The sequence below is a fragment of the Camelus ferus genome, chromosome 4 (assembly GCF_009834535.1).
Source record: "Camelus ferus isolate YT-003-E chromosome 4, BCGSAC_Cfer_1.0, whole genome shotgun sequence".
NCBI lineage: Eukaryota > Metazoa > Chordata > Mammalia > Artiodactyla > Camelidae > Camelus > Camelus ferus.
Window position 1 is genome coordinate 63,084,161 of NC_045699.1, and position 21,341 is coordinate 63,105,501.

The following is a 21,341-nucleotide window of genomic DNA, read 5'->3' on the forward strand; positions in this document are numbered from 1 at the left end:
GGTGTCAGCGGAGATGAAGGGATTTCAGGTGAGAAAACGGAGGCTCAGAGGTTATATGACTTTTTCAGAAGAAATAAAAAGAATATATTGCAACAGGGGAAAAATGTTTGCTAAATAATATAGTGAGGGGGAAAAAAGCTGTGTATATAATTGTTTAAATGGGGTGATCATAGCTGTGGAAAGTAGAAATACCTGTGGGTGTGTTGACTACCCTTCCAGAATGATCTAGGGCAGTCCTGGGTTTAAGTTTCTGATAGTTGGCAGTTCTGTATCAGGTGCTATGCTCTGACTTTAGGGAAGTTGGGGAAAGATGGCTGCTTTACTTAAAACTGAAGGCTATGTTAAAGACATTTAAGTTATTACTGCGTTTTTAATACTGTGAGCATTTACATATGTAAGTATTATGGAACAAACAGAGCTCCTAAAACTTTTGTAATTTCCTAAGTAATAAAGGTGCTAGGAGTATCTTTTGTACTAATGTTTGACCTTTGACCCTGGTTCCTAACACAGAGCTCCTAAATCCCTTGGAATTTCATGGGTGATAGGATTGTCCATTGTTAATGAGGAGACCCTCGGTAGGCTCATGGATGGCTTCAGCATGGGGGCTGGTCAGCAGAAAAACTAAGTCATGATAAGATTAGAACTTTCAGCCTCACTCCCCTATCCTCCAGGAAGGGGATAATGCTAGCAATTTAGTTAATACTTGATGACGCCTATATGATGAAGCCTCCATAAATATTCCTGGACTGTGGGGTTCAGAGAACTTCCTGGTTGCTGAACACTTACAGGTATTGGGAGAGTGGGACCCCCGGAGAGTGCCACACCCATCCCTCCACACCTTGCCCCAAGTATGTCGCATCTGGCTGTCCCTCTGACTTGTATCCCTTGTTATAAATCAGTAACCTAGTAAGTAATTTTCTTCCTGAGTTCTGTGAGCCAGTCTAGAAAATTATCAAATCTGACGAGAGGGTCATGAGAAGCCTTGACTTCTAGCTGGTCTGTTAGAAATACTGGAGGTCTGGGGCTTGCAATAGGCCTCTGAAGGGGGCGTGGGCAGTCTGAGCCCTTGGCCTGTGGGATCTGTTGCTAACTCTGAGTCGATAACGTCAGAATTTAATTGTAGGACACCCAGCTGGTGTCACAGCATTGGTCAGTGTGGGAAGAAACCCACACATTCGGTGTCAGAGGTGAAGTGCTGTGGGAGTGGTAGAGAAGAAACAGTTTCTCCTTGATACACACACACACATTTCAGTGTTGTTACAGTGACTCAAACTTTTTTAAAATATGAAACTTGGGAAAAAAAAAAACAAGGGGTGATATTTGATACAAACCTAGAAGGTGAAGGAAGCAGACATTTTGAGAGGTTATCTTAGCCTTACTAATTAATGTAAATTGATATCAATGTCTTGCCTATTCATTACTCCAGTCATTAGATTTCTGTGGTGATTGTTTTTTAACGGTTAGCCTTGACCAACTCCATTATAATTTTTTCCAGTAGTGCAGGCAAACAGAATCAAGAGAGGAGGCTTATGTTTCTTTCAAATAGTGAAAGTAACAGCTATCAATTGGTGGTTTCAGAAAGGTTATTTGGAATTCCTTTATCTGATTATTTGTTCATCCTGCCTTCACGTTAGTTCTGCTCTTTATTCATTTAAGTCATTCCTTTGTTTATTCATTCAACTCATTCCTTTGTTTATTCATTCTACGTTTACTAGTCTCCTATTGTATAGTGGACGAGACTTGGTCCCTGCCCACGAGGGGTTCACTGCTAGAGCTGGAAACATGAACAAGTGACTATAACACAGTGTGATAGTGCCATCTCAGTTCAATTTAATCAGTGTGTACTGAAGATCTGCTCTGTCCAGGGTGTGGGCTGGCCACTTTCATAGCCAGTAGAAGGTGAGATATCTGACCTTGCCCTCAGGGAACTTATAGTCTAGTGACGGAGACAGTAAACAAACCAGAACTCGTTTACAGAAATCGTTACAAATAACTATCACTTATGAGGGAATTAAGCAGGGTTCTAGGATGAGGAGTAACAGGACTGGGGAATCATTTTGGCAGAATGGTCCAGGAAGTGCTATGATGGAGACATTGCAGGGGACTGTGGCAGCACAGAGGGGCAGCTAATGCCACTTACCCTGGAGGAGTCAGGGAAGCCTTTGCCAAGGAGGTTCCCCCAAACTAACTCTGAAAAGACAGAGAAGAGCACAGCAGGGGAACATGCCAAGATGGGCAGTCCTATTGATAAGAACTGAGGTACAGAGGTTCGGAGATGTCCAGGTGACAGAAAGCAGGAACTGCTGGAAGAGCAGCAGGGGATTCAGTGACAGAGGGGTACAGGGCTCAGGTGAGAGGGGTCGAGATGAAGCTGGAGAGAGAAAGCAAGGTCAGGTCATGGATGGCCACCAACGCCAGGCTAAAGAAGCTTGGAATGCATCTGGAGGGTCATAAAATGTAGAGCTTACAAACCCACAGCCCTCAGCACATAAGATTCACACAGCTTTTCATGGGTCCCATAAAACCAGGCTGTACTGACTGTGTTTTATGCCATGATTAAGTTGTATACTTTAAAAGTGCCGCAGGTGGGGTCGCTGAAGATTTACCTGTTCTTCTTTTTCATCTCGAGGGAAAGATGAGCTTAAAGGTCCTCTTGGGGTAATTCACCTTTAACTGCCTAAAGATTACTCCCTCATTCCTGAAGGGAGATATGTAGGGTGCCTGGAAACAAACAAACGAAAAAAAAAGAGGGAGGTTTGGGATTCCTAAGGGCAGAAATACACATAAATTTTGATATGGAGCTCCTAGCAGGCTGGGATCTTGGAGAATGGCTGTGGAGAAACCAAGTGTGGGGTCTGGGCTAAGCAGTGGGAGCTGGACAGCTCCTGGAGGCCCCTGGCGCCTGCCCAGGGACCTAGATCTGCAGAGTCATCTGTTCTAGATAAGGGTCAAAACAGCAAGACGGCACATCAGGGAGAAAGCAAAGCTCCAGATTGCCTGCTTGGTGTGAGCATGGGCAGACCCTCTCCCTGCTGGGGCTGCTTCAGCCTCGGAGTTTGGGAAACATTCAGAAGAGGAAGGCTCAACCTGGGAAACATCATGCATCTTGTTTATCAGGCATTAGGTTTCTCAGGTTGGTGGCTTTTGGGTGTTTTGTTTTTTGTTTCTAATTGAAGTACAGTCAGTTACAATGTGTTAGTTTCTGGTGTACAGCATAATGTCCCAGTCATACATATATATTCATTTTCATATTCTTTTTCATTAAATATTATTATAAGACATTGAATATAATTCCCTGTGCTATAACAGAAGAAATTTGTTTTTTATCTACTTTTATATATAGTAGTTAACATTTGCAAATCTCAAACTCCCACATTTATTCCTTCCCACCCCCTTTCCCCCAGTAAACATAAGATTGTTTACTGTCTGTGAGTCTGTTTCTGTTTTTTCAGTTGAGTTCATTAGTGTCTTTTTTTTTTTTTTTAGATTCCACATATGAGTGATATCATATGGTATTTTTCTTCCTTTTTCTGGCTTACTTCACTTAGAATGACAATCTCCAGGTCCATCCATGTTGCTGCAAATGGCATTATTTTATTCTTTTTTATGGCTGAGTAGTATTCCATTGTATAAACATACCACAACTTCTTTATCCAGTCATCTGTCAATGGTCAAGTTGGTGGTTTTGATCTGAGGAAAAAAAAACAATGGAAGTGATGGCATGTGCTCTGTGATTTTTTGAAGACATCCTTACAAATCACAGATGTGAAATAAGACAACCTCAAGTGACTTGACCTGAAGGCTAACGTTTTGAAGGACAGCTTACTAGGTTTTATGAGACAGAGGCCCTCTGGCTCTTCTTGGGGCCAGTGCAGCAGAAACAGGGGCTGGAAAAACTCCTGGGTTTATGAGCCAGGTATAACCTTTCTCAGAGGTGGTTACTTTTATTGTCCCAATTTGCAGATGAGACAGTGAAGGCTTAGAGGAGTGAGTGACTTGCCCAGGATTGTCCTGCAAGAAAGAGGTGATGCAGGGAGTGAACTGGGGTGTTCTAATTCCCCGGGCGAGGTTATTTGAAACAGCAGTGAGTAAGTAGAAAGAGGAGAAGGAGGAAGAGGGGGGAAAAGAAAGAGAGAAGCACAAAAGAATGGGGAGAAGGGAAAGGAGGAGGAGAAATGAAAGAGGAGGAAAGTGGAGGAGGAAGTTCCACTTTTGACTAAACCCTTAACCCAATCAGATGTTATCGGTGACTTTTTTTTGTTTGTTTGTCTTAGTTTCTCTAAATTCCAAAGAAGGTAATGCATTACTGGCCTGATTGTGTTTCTACTACAGTTTGCAGCCCAAGACACAGCACATCTGAAAAGCCCATTGTTCCGTGGAGTGATAATATAACTGTGTACGGTGCAGTCCAGTGCACACAGTACTGCCTGCTCCCACCCCACTGGTGACCTGCAGGGACAGCTGAATGCCTTCTGGTCCGTTGAGCCCAGAAGGGTGGGGCTGGGCTTTCAGAAACAGCTGGGCTGATTCATCTAGAACAAAAGCCAGCTCTTCCTGTTAAGTCCCTGGCAGGCAAGGGCTGTGAGGCCAGCAGGCCCCTGTGCCCCTCCGCAGAAACTTCTTCTCGGTCCATCTACTGCATGAGAGCCAGCTCCCCACTGCCCCAGCCTTTCAGCCTGGCCTGCTGTCAGCTCCACCTGGGAGATAGTGGCTTTGAAGTGAAATCTGGGTTCTTGCCCCAGTCCTGCTGTTTCCCAGCTGTGTGATGTAAATGAGGGACTTCACTTCTCTGATCCTCGGTTTCTCCATCTGTGAACTGGGAGTGAGAGCAGTTCATCTGAGGAACTGCTGTCAGATTTGAAGGAGATAACGCCTGGAGCAGGAACCTGTGACGACCTTGTCTTCTTGCTGTCTTGTCATCTCACTGTCTGGCCTCATCTGTCACAGCTCAGTCCGTGTACCGTGCATTCCAGACTCAAGCTCACCCATCTTAAACTCCTCCATGCCGTTACCTGTAGGGTTCCCATAATGAGACCAGCTTCTGTTTACAGAGCCCCTTCTATGCTCCAGGTCTTGCAACAAGCAGCTGACATTTCATTTCCCCACAATTCTTAGAGGTGGACACAATTGTCAGATGAAGAAACTGAGGCAGAGAGAGGTGTCCTTCAAGACCCAGCCCGTCTCTTTCTTTGCAGCCTGCATGGACTCTGTCCTTGTTCCCCAGCCTCTCCTCCTGTCCCCACCCCAAGCTTCCTCTTTTTTTTTTTTTTTTTTCAGTTCCTATAACACCTTATTGTAGTTGTCTGTCTCCTTAGCCACAGGCCCTGCCAAAGACTGAGTCTGTGACTGAGTCATCTCTGTGCCTTTCGCCCCAAGCACAGGGCTTGTACTCAGGGAAGCAGTAAGTCAATCATAAATAAGGAAACAACAAAACACATGAACTTCCTATGTGGGTAGAGAACAAAAGAATACAAAAATAGCACCACGTCAAAGTTCTTTTGGTGTGTATGTGTTAAGAGGCGGTGTGAATTACTTTTCATTTCTAAAGCACAACAGTTTTCAATCTTTCTTAAAATAGGCCTATAGTTCTTAAACAACTTCAGATACTTTCCACATAAAGAAACAGTGAGCTTTCATAAAGCATTATATGAAGTGTACGGGGGGGGGGGGGGCCTAACCTCAGGCCCTAACATTGTCGAGATAAAAGGAAAGAATTCCTGATCCTGACTGGGAGGCATGGAAAAGGCTTTATCTTCCCTTTGGCCTTCACTTTGGCTGTGGAAAGAGCCTGGGCTTTGGGGACAGACTTGGATCCAGATCCCAGTCTACCACTCACCCAGCTGTGGCACCTTAATCAGGTTCCTTACCTTTTCTGATCTGTTTATTTATAGGTAAAATCGAAGATTATACCTAAATTGGAGGTAGTTGTAAGGCTTAATTGAAATAATAAATTGAAATAATAAAGGGGCAAGTAAGCACCCTGAAAGTGGTCATCATAATTACGATTTTATTTTTGATTATTTGAAGTGCCACTGTCATAGGGCCGGGTGTATGTAGCTGCGGACAACAGTGACAGGCCCGGCAGAAGGAAGAATTGCTTTTACAATTAACTTGAAAATCTAACCTGGGAGACTGGGCTGGAGGGTAAATCAGAATCAGCGACCCTCTCTGAAGCTCACGCTGTTCAGCATTTTACTAGCATAAATGGGGCGTAGTTATAGAATCGGGCTTTCTAGGAACCTAACGATGTGGAAGTATATACACCATGGGTTATGACTGAGTGGACAGTGATTGCATGGCATTCATATTTCTAAGCTCTCTTTAAAATGATGGGACACACACAATCCTGCCCGGGGCATTCAGGAGACACTGGGATTGGCAGCTCTTGGAATTCCAAGTGCAGCCCTCTCCTGACTCCTTTGGAGGCGTCCCAACTCACTCTGTCGGACCAAACTTCTTTCTTGTTTCCCTCATTTACTGATCAATTATTCAGAAAAAAGTCGCTAAGCACCTGCTCTGCGCCAGGCACTATTTGACACTGAGGATATATTGGAAAATCAAGCAAACCCACTTCCTCCTCCTGACAGAGTGCCCTGTCAGTGAGGGAGAGAGGCCTGTAAACAGGCAATCTTAACGCAGAGGCTTGAGTGAGGGAAGCCCAGGGTACTGGGTGGTGGTGTGCTGGTAAACCTTAAACAGCAGGCGCTGGGGGTGGGGTTTGGGGGTGGGAGGGTAGGTCAGGAAGAAGGGAAGCCCTGACTCCTGTAGTCTTTGCTGATTTCCACGGTGTAAATATTCCCACCACGGTTGATTTCAAATGACCAGTATGATGTTCTTGAATGTGAAAATGGGAAGTGATGGGCAATAGCACACAATTTATATAGTATTTCTACCATATAGTTAAATAGCTAAAATAACCTTAAGAGCACAGGTCATAGAATAACAAAATAACTAGGAAGTGGTAAGTTTTGAGACGTTATTAACTTTATCATTTATTTAATGGTAAGTGTATATACATTAATTTTTATCATGTTTAACAACTCGCTGTCAAAATTCTGGGAAATTTAACAACCAGCTCTTGCAAGCTAGTTCAAACCGGCCCTAGCACACCACCAAAGGGACCCAGGCTGGAGCAAATAACAGACTCCTTCCCTTCTTACAGGCTTGTTTTTCTCCAACCTCCATGTCTTTGCTAAGTCTGTGCCCTTAGCAGGAGATGCTGTTCCATTCCTCACCTCCATTCTTATTCTTTATGTCCTTCCTCCTAGTGAAGCTTTTTTCTCTGCCTGGCTTCCCCTCCCTCTTCCTCTCCATCAACAGGTTACAGCAGGAGCAGCCAGGTTTGTGCAGTGTGACCCTGCCACTCTGGCTACAGTCAGTTGGATAAAGGGTAGACATCTGACCCAAGTTAGCATGTGGGCCACAAACGATGAATCCAGCTCATGGCTGATAAGAGCCATTTTGTGGACAGCAGAGATGCTTTTCTGATGTGAGGCAAAGCAATGAAGCAGGTGGGCAGAGATGAACAATGGAGTGAGAGTACTTCCTGGGTTTCCTTAGTACTCAGGTCCTGCTTCCGGTCTGACCAGGAGGTCCAGCTGCATCCCTGCCCTAGGGCTCCTTGGGATATTCCAGGATCTCCTGAGGGCACTTCTTCAACTACTCCTTTGCACAAAATCTCCACTTGGGCTCTGCTTCTAGGAACCTGCTATAAGGCATTCACTGCTCAAAAAATACTTGTCCTAATAATTTATTTTTCAGAAGCTAGCTCCAGGTCTGGATCCAAAAGAGCCCCAGGGATCCCTGGCCAGCCCAGCCTTTTCCTCTAGGAGTATCTCCACACCCATCTAGTCATTTAATGAGGGTCTCACTGGCTTTCTCTTGGAAGATGGCCACCTCACAGATGGCCTTCAGAGATGACCAGTCCTTACAGGCCCGGGTAATTAATCACGATTGTTCCATCCCAAACTGTAACCCCACATTCTGATACTCCCGCCTGGTTGTGGTGTCCATTCCAAATGCTGTCAACGTGTTTGGGGCGGTTTGGGGTTTAGAGTACCAACATGGGTGCTAAGTCAGGGCCACCCCTGTGGGTGGGGAAAGGTATTCTCAGAAGAGGGAGCGGGTGCGCCCAGAGTGTCTACTGTATGGTCTAGATGTGGCCTTTGTTTCCCCCATCCCCACTCCTGGAAGGAGGCGGTCTTCTGGCCAAAGAATACATCAGAGTTCTTGCGTGAGAGGAGACCCATACCAGCAAGAAGAAGAAGACATTCACTCTGAAGGTGAGATCCAGGGCAAACAGTCCTTACTGGTCCCGAGACCAATGGGGAGAGGAGTACAAAAAGGAGTCAAGAAAGAAACAAGAGCAAGACACCAAGGCAGAGGGAACTTCTACGCATCCATGCAGGGCAGACTTGACTGACTGAAAGTTCAGGCCAACATATATCCTGGTTAGCTGTGAAACACACATTGTCCTGTTGATGTATGCAGAGCAAAGCGCTAGGAATTTGCTTGGCCCTCCGATGTAGTATTGGTTGTCATCACTGTTGTCATCATCATTATTTTTAATTATTTCTGGTGGCAGCCTAGGCTTATGGGCTTTTCTAGGACCAAAGGGAGCGATCACCAAGGTTCTGTGGGCAAGCCTCTCTGCTCTCTTGGCCTCAGCTTCCTTGTTTCTAAAATGAAGGGTTGGATAAGATGTTCTCCAGTGTTTTCTACATCCCACTATAATATTCTCCAGTTCTCTGGAGACACAGATTCAGACATTTCCCTCTGTTTGCCTGAGAGAAGTTGCTGGGGTTGGAAATGATATGTTGGATAATTCTAGGTCATGTGTACGCCGGGGATTGTAATCAAAGAGTTTAGAACCAAATAGTATGTGTTTAGCCTTTCTCCCCACCTGCCCCACAGTGGGCCACAGGCAGCCTCTGGAAAAAGCAGGGAGTGGCAGAGAGAGGGTGTGAGCCTCCCTCGGGGGTAGGGGTGGGGAGCCCCCTGCTTCAGTTCTCAGAGAAAGTGGAACTGGACAGAGTTTCCCAAGCCAGGCAGACTGGCAGAGTATGACATAGGACATTGAGCAAAGGAGAGGGGGCCAAGGACTCAGACATGTACGATGTCACTTGTGTGAACTCAGGAGAGCTACTTAACCCTCTCTGGGCCTGGGCCTCCTCATCTGACAACTGCACACGGTAATGCACACCTTGGGATGGAGAGCGGGTAAGGAGGTGAGGACAAAGGTCAGTAGCATATGGGAAGCCCAGGGCATGGTACGAGATGTTCAAGAAATGGTTCTGGTAATGACTAGAAAAGGATGGGGGCGGGGGCAGGAGAAAGAGCTAGGCTGGGGTTCCCAGGCCCTGTGGCTTCCCTGGGCTACTCAGTGGAAACACTAGGAAAAATCAGGAAGTAAATGCTCCTATCTTAGCTTCTCTGCTACTTAAACACCAGCATTTCCATCTCTGATTCCTAGTCTAGTAATTACTGTCTCTGGTAATTATTGATACATTTTACCTTCTGTTGGAGGAAGATTTATCCAGCAGCTCATGGGGCTGCTGCCAGCCCCCAGGCTGCGAATGGACATCTCGGTCGTCTGGTCCAGTCTCCTGTCATGTGAGTCCTCCCAGCTTGGAGTCACAGAGCAGCTGCAAGAGGCCAGGAACCCACATTTGCACCAGGACACTGGGAGGCTGTCCTGTGCCCTTTTCCATCACAAATGGCTCTCTCTCAAATGCGTGTGAGATGCCGTTGTGATAAAGAAAACATTACATTTGTTTAAAAGTGACCTTGCATTCATTTTTTTGACCATGTGGATTTGCTCCATCATCTAAAATAGTATCTGCTTTCATACTAATAAGAACTTCCATTTACAGAGAACCCACAGCACCCGCCATTGTCCTGAGAGCCTTTCTCTCACTGAGTCTTCCCAACAGCCTCATGAAGAGGAAATTATTATGCCCACTTTACAGACGAGGAAATTGAGATTTTGATATGTTAAGTGACTTGCCGGACGTTACAGGACTAGAAAGCGTTTGGAGTCAGACCCCAGACGGTCTAACTCCAAAGCTCCTGCGTAATATTTTAAGGACAGGGATGCGCTTTGGCATTTCTGGTTTCTTCCTTCCGAATGCAGTTGGGAATCATTCTCCTTTGTTCCCTTCGGTGGGTCTAGCCGCTGCTCATACGCCGCCCCTGCCTTTGTTGGTTGCCCAGTTCACCCTCTGAGGGCTTTGCCTTCCAAAGCCTGACCTCCCCAGAGCTGAGTCTGCCTCCGCACGCTGCCCACCGCAACTCAGCTCTTTGGCCCCAGCCCAGCCCAGGCGCTCCCCAGCTCTCCTCCCCTCCCCCCAGGCTCCTGCAGATCTCCCCTCCGAGCTCCGGGTCTCAGTTTCCTCCCATGTAAAGCAGGGAGCTTGATGCTTTCCTTGGACAAGCAGTGAGGGTTTTGGCAAAGTGAGTGACACACAGTGCGCTCCGTGAATGCTAGCCTGGAGCGGGAGTCGCCATCCTCCCCGCCGAATATGGGAGGGGCCGGCGCCCCGCCCCCTCGCCCCCTCTCCCGGAGCCCCGCCCCGAGGGCGGTTCCCGCCAGCGCCCTGCCCATCCCCGCCCAGCGACCACGGCGCCCCTGCCCCGCCGCCCGGAACCAGCTGAGCACAGCTGGACCCAGCAGCCGCCGTCGCCAGCGCCACAGCAGCAGGTAGGGGCGGGGAGCGACCACGACGCCGGGGCGTCTGGGGATCCCGGACATCGAGTCCTTTTCCCTCCTCTTCTCTTCCGAGCTTGCCCGCGCCTGGAGCTCGGCTCGGCTGCCCGGACATCTCTAGAGAAGGGCTTCTTCCCTCAGATTGCTGGTGTCCAGGGGACCACGGAGAGTTGGACTGGGGGCTGGGGCAGGAGAGGAGGGGGGCCGGGCCTCCACCCACTGGCCGGGTTGTGTTGCAAGCACCTGAGCTAACTTTGACGCAGTCCCGGTGGGTAAGTGGGCCCCGGAGTCACCCCCGCACTCGCTGTAGCTGCCCAGGGTTGTAGGTGGTCGCCCTCCCGCCGTCAAGGCGGTGGCTCCGCTGGGGAATCTGCTGAACGGATCCTTGACTCCAGGTTAATAATGCCTTTGACTGCTCGTCCCCGGCGATGAGGAGCCCTCCACCTCCTTCCTCTTTCTGGGCCCAGGACTGTTAGAAAGTTCTTCCTCCTACTCGCCTGGAATCTGCTTGCATTTACTACCTGTCTGTGGTGTCTTCCTCCGCCCTGCAGAGTGCGTTCCCTTCCCTGACTCACACGGAAACTTCTTTCGAAGTTGCAGACGGTGACTGGGATCTCCCTTTCTCCCTGGGCCCGCATCCCTTCTCGGGTCCAGACACCCCAGAACCTGATTGCAGCAGTGTCCCCTGCTCTGGGCAGTGGCCAAGGGCAAGCCCAGGTCCTCAGAGGCTGTTGGGGACGCAGGGGAAATCGGCTTCTTCTGCAGGCCCTCATCTGCCCAGACATCCACCCTTTATCCTGCCCTCACACCTTCCTCAGAGCGGAGAGGACGTCTTTACAACACCCAGAACTCTGAATAGCCGGAGACTCAGGGCTGGCCTGGGGGTAACTGCTTTTCGTGGAAGTCAGGGCCTCTGGGGAGGTGCCTCTCACTCTCTCACTCTCTCTCTTTTTTTTTTTTTTTTTTTTTTTTGGCCTCTGGGGACTAAATCCTGCAGGTCCTGTTCTCCCGGGACCTTAATTTCTGACCAGGGCACCAGGATTTCTTGCTGCACTGCCCTTTATAAAACTTTGGCTTCTTGGAGTCGCACCCCAGCCCCATTCCACAGTTGAGAGAACTGAAGGGCCCTGAGAGTTTGTGACTGGCTGACAGTCACACAGGGAGGAAGGGGCAGGACTGGGACCCAGTTCCAGTACTCCTTTCCCTGACTCCTTCTAGCTGGTGGGGCTTTAGACTCTCTTGAGTCTTGAGTTCCATTCACTAAGAGACTGAGCACCCCCACACACATGGGGTGCTGGTTGGTGTTTCTTGGGGATGTGAATTGAGGGGAAGAGGCTTGAAACAGAGGAGGAAGGGTCGGGGGAGACAATTGGCATCCTGCTCCTTTGAAACTCCATTTTCCTTTTAGGGGCCTTCGCTATTTATAAATGCCAGGGAAATTATAAACAGTGGAGAGAGCTTGGATTGGCACCCGGGTGAGTTTCACAGCAGCAAAGATTTCCATGTGAATCAGGGAAGGGAACTTTACTCCAGAATTTTCCATAGCCTTTTTTATTGTGGACTAATCTGAAAAGCAGGCGGCTCCCAGAAGGGGGGCTGTAGCGTTTGCCTCTGGTGGTATTTCCTTCCTTCCCTCCTTCCTTGATTCAGCACTCTTCTGTTCCGTGTCTTACCCTGTGAGGGTCCAAGAGCCCTGAGGAAGACAAAGTTATCTGTCCTCAAGATGCTTCTCATCTATAGTGGTCAGAGCAAACATGCAATACTGAGAGTTCCTTCAGCCTAGAAAGGGATGACTGAGTCTGTCTGGGCAACGCAGGCATCAGAAATGAGTAATAGTTCCCCAGGAGGAGATAAAGCAATTGGGGAAAAGACATTCTAAGAAGCAAGAATAACTTGTGCAAAGGCACTGAGGTTTTCTGAGCAATCCACATGGCTAGAAAGGCAGATGAAGGAAGGGTGGAGTAGTGGGAGTTGAGACTGTAAATCAAGATGGAACTAGATTATAAACTAAGGGTTTGGACTTTATCCTGAAGGCAGTAATCAAAACTCATTAATCTGGTGGCTAATGTAGGGGATGCATTGGAGGGGGCTACACTGGAGGCAGGGGTACCCCAAGAAGGCTGTTGAGTGGTCAAGGGAAAGAGAGTGCAGGTGTGACCCAGAGCACTGGCCACAGGATGGACCAGACTGGCAGTTTCTGGAAGCCCAGCTGAAGAACCTGCTGTAAATTTTATCTAAGAGCAGACAATAGGCTTATAGCTACTGGCTGTTAAGTTATTCTGAGTTTTTCACTGTTGAGTTTTATTTTCAAAGCAAGAAAAAATACTGTTAAAGGGAAGAGTATAGAATAAGCTTCATCTCTCTAAGCCCTCTTCTTTCCCCAGAGGTAGCCACTGTTAACAGAAGTGTGTGCAGGCAAGAGCTGTGGTTGGATGCCTTCACAGTCTTAGCCATCCAGTGCCAGTCGGCCACTTCTCCCACCTCCTCCTACTCCCTACATTTGGGCAGTCTTTCATGAGAAGTTGCCAGATCTTGGAGATGATTTCTGCACGATCTGTAGTCCTTTGCCAAGATATTGGTCTCTGGTTTTCTTAAAGAAAACTTTACGGCCCGTATCTACAGTCTCTGAGTGTGTATATTTGATTATTAGAGACCACAGGACTGAGATAAATTAGAAGCACGGACTAGGGAATGGAGCTATAGTCTTAGTTCTTCTGAGTGACACTGGGCAAGTCTCAGCTTTCCGGGCGTCAGTGTCCTCATCTGTAAAATGGGGGGATGTTGATCTGCATGAGTATAATAAAAACCTATCTTTTAGTAAACCAAGCACTGGAACATTAATTTGTTGGTTCCTCACGACCGTTCTTCTGAAGTGGATACTATCGTCTGCTTTTATAAATGGGGTAAGTGAGGCTCAGGGAGGCCAAATAACATGCCTTGTGTTGTGAGACTAGTAGGTGATGGTGCCAGGATTCTGGAGCTCTGATTGTAGAGCTGTAGCTCTTAATCACTGCACTAAACGTTCTCCTGAAGGTTCCATCTAGTCCTGACATTAAGAGAACTGAAGGGGGAGTTTTGGAGGAATGTGAGTCAGTGTGTGTGGCTTGGGAGCTCAGCCTTGCAGCAGAGAGGCCTGGAGGGGCCTCACAACACTGTTCATAAACTCATGCTTTCCCATACTATCAGCCGGACTCCAGAGTTTAGGTCCACCTCTCCTCCATTTCAGGGAACCCAGGCTTTGAGAGGACACAAACTTGCCCAAGGTCACCCGGTGAGTTAGCTGGGGGCCCAGGCAGGCCCAGTCCCCCTCTTTTCACCATTTGAGCCCCATGCTCCAGAAAGCTTTCTGGGGAAACCAGGAAGAGGGGGAACTCCTTTGCCCCCCACGGTTATTTCCTGAGAAAATACTGGCAGAAGCAGGGAAAACCAGGTCCCAGGAGCTCTGCATTTTGGGAGGGGGAGGGAAAGAAAGAGACCAGTGTTCAGGCAGCTGGGGGATGTTAAGTAAAAATATCTCCTCCCTTTCAACTGAGTGAGCGTGTGTCATATTTCAGCCCAATGTGGTTTGTGAGTTTGGAGACCACAGGCAGGCTCGGTTCCTGCTGCTGGCTGGCTTTTCTCCCCAGCCCCCCACCCCCTGCAGGAGGCCTGCTGTCCCCTGCCCTGCCTGGGACCACATCAGCAATTGAAGGGCAAGGCAGAGACAGCGGTGGGCGTGGTGGGCAAGGCTGGTCAACAGGCCTGGGCTTGGGTCCTGCTTTTGCTACTGACAAAGTGCTGGGTGACTTGAGCTAATCTGTGCCTTCCTCTGGGCCCCAGCGTCCACCTGGCACTAGGGGGAGGGACAGAATGTCAGGCTTTCCCAGCTCTGATAGCCTCTGAGTCAGAGGGCTTTGTACTCAGTGCAGGAAGATGGGACCTGCACGTCTGCAAGCATGAGGTGAGCCCACAGCATCATCCGTGTTTAAGTGACTTGCAGCAGTGCCAGCTGGAGGTTCAGCTCCCGTTCACAAATTTGGTCTCTGTGGATTGAATTGGTTGCCCCATTTTGCAGATAAGGAAGTTGAGGCCCAGAAGTCATGCATGTATCCTGTTCCCTGTTCTGCACGCAGTAAGGCTCAGGGCATGTCTCTAGCATGCTTACTGTGTGAGTCCACCTTTTGTCTTCACTGCCTTGTTTAATCTTTTAACAGCCCTACTGGGGATGAGTAGTGACTCAGTTTTGCTCAGCCTAGAGAGATAAAGTGGCTTACTTTCTCTTGTTTGAGCCTCTCAGTAGCCCTGAGGTTGCTGTTACGTGCTCCATTTTATGGATGAGGAAACTGAGGCCTGGAGATGTGAGCTCTCATGGCCAGGGATCCTCAGGGGCCACATGGCCAGTTAGGTTCCTTCCCAGGGCCCCCATCCTCCTCCTTCTTGGTACCTTGCTGGTTCTGCCTCAGAGGGAGCCTCTGCACCTCTTGCATTCATGGCTTGGACTCAGGGGTGGCAGTTTTCTTCCCGAGCTGAAACATGCTCTTCCCAAGGGGGCTCCAGAAGCAGTGGGAGCCACGGACAACTCCAGTGAAGGCGCCACACTAGTGGGAGGGGATTTTTTTTTTCATCCTGTTGAACTGGTTAAGTAAACAACCGTATTTTTTTTCCAGCTTTGACAAGGAGATCATCTGGGCCCAGCTTATTTGCCAAACAAAGGATATAGATGTGGTGTATGTGAGCCTTCAGGGTGGGGTTTGGCCCTTACCCTTAATTTTCCTTCTATAGCGGCTGTGGTTGGGCTGGGCCCTTGGTGGGTGCTCAGTAAATACTAGTTAATTTTGGGGGAGTGGCAAAGTGGAATGGGTGGGATACCCATGGAATATGGGTACTTCCCACACTTCCTCCAATGATTTGTTTTCCTTTTTCTAAAGATAATAGCTGTTTATGATAGAAAATTTAGAAAATGAAAAAACTATAAAAAAAAATAAGAGCTGCCCATAATTCTGCCAACATGCGATAATCACCGCTAACATTTGGGTGCATTTCTTTCCTGATATTTTCAGCACTTTTTTCCACCCCTCCCCCACAATTGTGGTCATACCACATTTATAATCTTCCATTCTGACTCTTTTGTTTTTCCAACATTATAACATAAATATTTTCTCATGTTATGTAGAACTCTACATTTAATTTTTAAAAGGGTTTTTAAAGTATCCTTTACCTAAGTAAATAAATACGTGTTTATTTTTCCAAAAGTCTGGGGGATTAAAGAAGTGAAATAATGCATTTTATTTGTTAAAAAATACCAATTTTTACATTTTTATTACTAAAATGATAAATGCTGACCTAACATTTTTATCATTATCATTTTCTATTGTTATATCTATGGTGTGAATGGTTCCCTTAACTGATCCTCTGTTATTAAGGTTTCAGGCTGTTTATAAACAGTGCCACACTGAGCATCCGAGTGCATAAATTATTCTTTCATGATTTCCTAGAAGAGAGCCCAGGAAATGGAGTTGCTGGGTCAAAAATGACATCTTTTACAGCTTTTGCTCCACTTGCCAAATTGCTGCCCAGAAAGGCTGTAGCAGTTCTTACCCCCACCAGCCAGCCACACGTGAGGTTGGCGGTGTTCTTGAAGGAGCAATGGAAGCTGGTTATCAGAAGGCTAGCTGTCCTCTTAGAAAGCTCAAGCACCATTTCCCTGAAACATCATACTTCATTCATTTAGCAAATACAGGCATATTGTGGACTCGGTTTCAGACCACCATGATAAAGTGAGTGTCGCAATAAAGCAAGTCATACAAAGTTTTTGGTTTCCCAGTGCTCATAAAAGTTATGTTTACACTATAAGGTAGTCTATTAACTGAGCAATAGCATGATGTCTAAAAAAAGAAAACAATGTCGGTACCTTAATTAAAAAGTGCCAAATTGCTAAAAAGTGCCACCCATCATCTGAGCCCTCGGTGAGTCTTCATAGTGACATCAGAGACCACTGATCACAGCTCACCATGACAAATATAATAATAATTTAAAAAGTTTAAAATATTGTGAGAGTTACCAAAACGTGACAGAGATAAGAAGTGAGCAAACGCTGTTGGAAAAATGGTGTGGATAGACTTACTCGATGGATGCAGGGTTTGCCACAAACCTTCAATTCATAAAAAATGCACTGTCTGTGAAGCACAATAAAGTGACATGCAATAAAACGAGGCGTGCCTGTACATTTGCACACTTCAGCATCAGTAAAGGATAACGATTAAGATCCCAGGCTGGAGGGGCAGAGAGAAGCTGGCTCTCACTGCCGTTTCTGCTTTGTACTTGTCATAGAGCTTTGAGCTAATGCCAGGTCACTGCTCTGTCTCCTCACTTAGGATGGAAGGACTTGCCTTTGTGTTTCCAGCCCAGGGACTTTGGTGTGACTGTGGTCACCCTCTGCTGAAGGTCCGTCACCTGACGGCTTCCTTACCTCAGAAATGTTTCCTGACTCTGACCTTTACTGGTGGACCTTGGGAGTCACCGGCCCCCAGTGCCTCGTTCATCCCCGGGGATACTCACTCCCAGAGAGAGCAAGTGAATTTCCTAAAGCACAAAGCAAGTTCCCTGATTGCTACTCCACCACTTGTGAGATTTCAAAAGTACTCGTCTAAACCAGAATGATTTCAGTTATTATTAAACCCAAGGCCTGGGAAGATTAAGGAACTTGGCCCTGGTCAGACTCCTAGTCTGTCCTGGCGGTGTGGTCCTGGGAAAGTCATTTCCCTCTCTAACCGGGTTTCCCCAACTGTGAAGTGGGGTACAGCACCTTCTCTGCTCCTACCAGGACTGCTTTTCTACCTGTTGAGTGCTGAATTTCAAGATCCAGTGGCAGGTCTTGGTGTCTTGATTGTGCATCCTAAAGTGGGGTGCCTTTTGACTTACCCCACACATGAGTCACCTGGAGATTTTGTGAGAATGCAGATTCTGGTTCAGGAGGTCTGAAGTGGGGCCTGAGACTCTGCATTTCTAATGAGCTCCCAGGGGGTGCAGATGTTGCTGGTCCAGGGACCACAGTCTACATAGTAAGATTCTAAATCCTTTGTTAAGGGCCCAAACTAGAGCCCAGATCTTTTGATGTCTTATCTTTGACGTTCTTTCTACCCATCATATCTGCCTCCCTCTTCTCTTCCCAGCACTGAGTTGAACTGCATTTGTTCCACAGCTGTGCGTTTCTAGAATCTGAACAGCCCTTGAAATATTTCGCTGCCTCATTTTGGAGTGAGGTAGGGCCCTTCTTTAGGAGAGAGTGACTCAGTAGGAAGCCATCTGAAGGGGAAGAAATACAGCTGAAGGACCTCGCATTTGGCATAAACATTTCCACCAGAAGTTTTTATACTTAAGATTATAAACATTATTCTTTTATGTCTGTAGGCTGCAAAGTACAGCCCCGGGGAAGCCACAGACTGTTTTCATATGCCTTTGAGCTAAGACTGTTTTTTTACATTTTTAAAAGGTTGTAGAAAAAAAAAAATCCAAAACTTAGCAAGGAAGAATATGCAACAGAGAGAGTATGCAGCCTGCTAAGCCTGAAATATTAACTTCCTGGCTCTTTATAGTAAAAGTTGGCTAACACGTGATCTAGAGGAACTGAAGCACTATAGTTTTCTCTAGTGAGAAAGAGACCCAGCCTTATAGCTTGAAAGTTAGTGAGGCCAAGATATCAGGGAAGCAGCCTAACTTGGTGGGAGCTGCCCAGACATCTTAGCTGTGTGACCCCGAGTATGTTACTTCACCTCTCTGAATTTGTGTTCTTCCTTCACGAAATAGAGACTATGACATCTGCTGGCAGAGTTATTGTGAGGATGAGACAAGATGTGTGTAAAGAGTTTGACACTTGGTGACAACTGTTGTCATTGGGGCAGCCATTTGAACCCTTCTGGCCTTGATGGACAGATATCATGCTGCTCCCACCACAGCTGAGGGTCCTCCCAGTGAGCTGGGAGCAGTCTTTGAGGAGAAAAAAACACCTCTGTTCCAGCCTCCCCCGACCACACCCATCCCTCTCCGGGGCAGAAAGCTCCTTTTCAGCCACCTGAACAGAGAGGGTTCCTGGTGCTTGTACATTTTCACTAATGGCAAGTTCTCTACCCGAAAGCCCGCCTTTCCGCTGGTGGGCAGCTCTGACTACTAGAAAATGCCTCCTCTCCTTCTCTAAGATATAATTCGGCAAACAAGCACCATGCGAGCCCCAGGCTGGGACGGTGAGTCCTGGAAGGAGACCCTGCTCGTTGTGGCTCCATCCGGACCATGGGGGTGGTGGACCAGAGCCAGTGGTTTACAGACCTTGTTTCTAAGTTGTGGCAGCCTTGAGGTCCAGAATGAAAAACAGACCCACTTGGGAGTTAGCTGGAGCTAATTCTAAACCCAGTCGAGTTTGAAACTCTGGGACTTCCTGTGTCCAGAGCCTGAGAAGGAGTGTAATGCTCTTTTTGCCCATAGATGGCAGCACCCGCTTCCTTCGCCGTCTCTGTGTGAACGTGTGTGCTCAGGACTGTTTATGCACGTGTGCACACACGTGTATGTGTGTGTGTGTGTGCATGTGATTTACTAGTTTATCCCTTTGATGAATCGTGAGCTGTGGTGGTCCTATGCTAGGTGCTGGGATACATGAGAGCAGGTCTTAGTCTGATGGGGGAGGCTGACTTGGAAACAGATCATATCGGTGTGGCAGGGAAGGCTGGTGGGGGCTCAAAGGAGCTCAGACTCATGGGAGAAGGGGAGGTTAGAGAAGAGGTCTTGGAGGAAAGCTGGGCTTGATTATGAGCGGAAGGAGAAAAGAACAAAGATGGAAGAGAGTTCAGGAACAGAGGAAACTGCAAAGATTATTGGAGGATTCAGGGACCAGAGTGCAGCTGCATCTGGCTGGAGCTTGGAGGGGTGTGGGTGGAAGAGCAGGAACTGATGAGAGCTGAGGCTCAGGGCGCTGATGGGGGCAGGTGGTGAAAGACGTTGAAAAGTTCGCTGAGTATCTTGGGCTTTATTTGGGGGCCAGCGGAGAGCCATGGCTGAGTCTGAGCAGAGGAGTGATGTAGTCTGGGCTTGCTCTGAGGAGACTGCACTGTAGGGGAGGGGAGAGGAAGTGGGAGGACCAGGTAGGAAGCACTGCAGTCACCCAGGTGAGAGGCAGTGATGCCTGGACCAAGATGCTGGCAGTGAGGGTAGGGAGAAGAGGATGCATTCAGGTAGAACCGGCAGGACGTAGGGGTGTTGGAGGCAAGAGTGACAGAGCAGGGGAGGCTGAGATAGGTGGTGCCCTGATGTCTGGTGGGGCCCCACGTGTGGATGGTGGGTGGTGGTGGTGTTGCTGAGATGGGGAGCACCGAAGGCAGAACAGGTTGCAATTGGGAACAAATGCAGCATCACCAGTGAGGATGAAGGTGAGATTTGGAGGTGTGTTGAAGAGAAGGGGGGCTGTTTTTGAAAGGTTTGTCCCCCCAGAGTTAACAGAAAGTGGGAGGTCATTAGTCATCAACTCTGCTTTGATCTATTCCATGGAACCGGGGAGTTTCTGTGAAGCTCTTTGAAGAGGTCCCATGGAGGTGGCATTTAACACCAAGTCCTAAGGCCCAGATAAGTGCCCAGCCTCTTTCCAGATCCCTTGCTGTGCACCCACGCCACTCACAAGGCAGAAATCCACAGGAATGTCTGGGCTATTTACTGTCAGCTAAGAATAGGTTCATTTGTGTCTTAATCCCAGGAGCCTGCAGGGCCCCACTGCATTCAGGATCTTGGACTCTCTCCCTTTGGCTTGGAGAAGCTGGTTTGGGCAGAGAAATTTTCCAGTTGAGGCAGGAGCCAGTTTGCTCAGCTGCTCCCTGAATGCAGATGACTAGGATTCCGGGGACTGAGGAAGGGTGGTTCTTGAAAGTGTGGGGCTGAAAGGCTGGACTGCACTGCTCTGGGGCCTAGGTAGGCCGGTCCTTCATTTATTCATCTGGCATATACCCGCTGGTCCTGCTGTTTGCTGGGTCACGTGTTAGGGCTGGAGTTTGAGAGGCAAAGGAGCCTAATGGAGCTCACAGTCTGATGGGAGAGAAAGACCCGTCACCAGATAATGATAATACTCTTGCAATAATAGAGCAATGCTAGGCACAGAAGTGAGACAATGGCATGTAAACAGCTTGGGTCCCCAAAATGCACAAATACAGGACAAGAAAGATAGAATTTCTAGAAAGACTTAGTAGTCAGAGTAAGCATATGCCCTGTTCAAAACCCTGGGCATATTTTATCTCATAATGACCCCAGGGGGTAGGTTCTAATGTAATCCTTCATTAACAGAGAAGGAAACTGAGACTCAGAAAGGTGAAGTAGCTTAGTTAAGTTACATAGTTAAGTGAGGGGCCATTTTATCTAACTCCAGAATCTTGAGCCAAAACTCTCTAGTTGACCATAGCTAAATTCAGTCGTGCAATGGGGTTAACCTTAACCTTAATGAGATTTTAGGCTGGATTAATAGAGGCATGATATTTAGAATGATGGAGGTGAGAGGTTGGATTTTGTTTGTTTGTTTGTTTTAATGGAAGTGAGAGTTCTGCTTGCCCTGCCCTGGATAGAACTCCTCTAATTGTTTAATTCTGGGTCTTGTGCTGTCAGTAGGGACAGGGTTCATTGGAGTAGA

General features: G+C 47.7%; 1 protein-coding gene across 2 annotated transcripts in view; it reads left to right on the forward strand.

Moving 5' to 3' along the window:
* The first annotated feature begins 10,580 nt into the window (after positions 1-10,580).
* GSN (gelsolin) overlaps positions 10,581-21,341 on the forward strand; it is a 54,676-nt gene continuing 43,915 nt past the window's right edge. Inside the window, exon 1 of one of the 2 annotated variants that reach the window (XM_032478337.1) lies at positions 10,581-10,699. The gene's annotated coding sequence lies outside the window, so the exon portion shown is untranslated. The remainder of the gene's footprint in view (positions 10,700-21,341) is intronic. The other variant, XM_032478336.1, reaches the window with a different exon arrangement.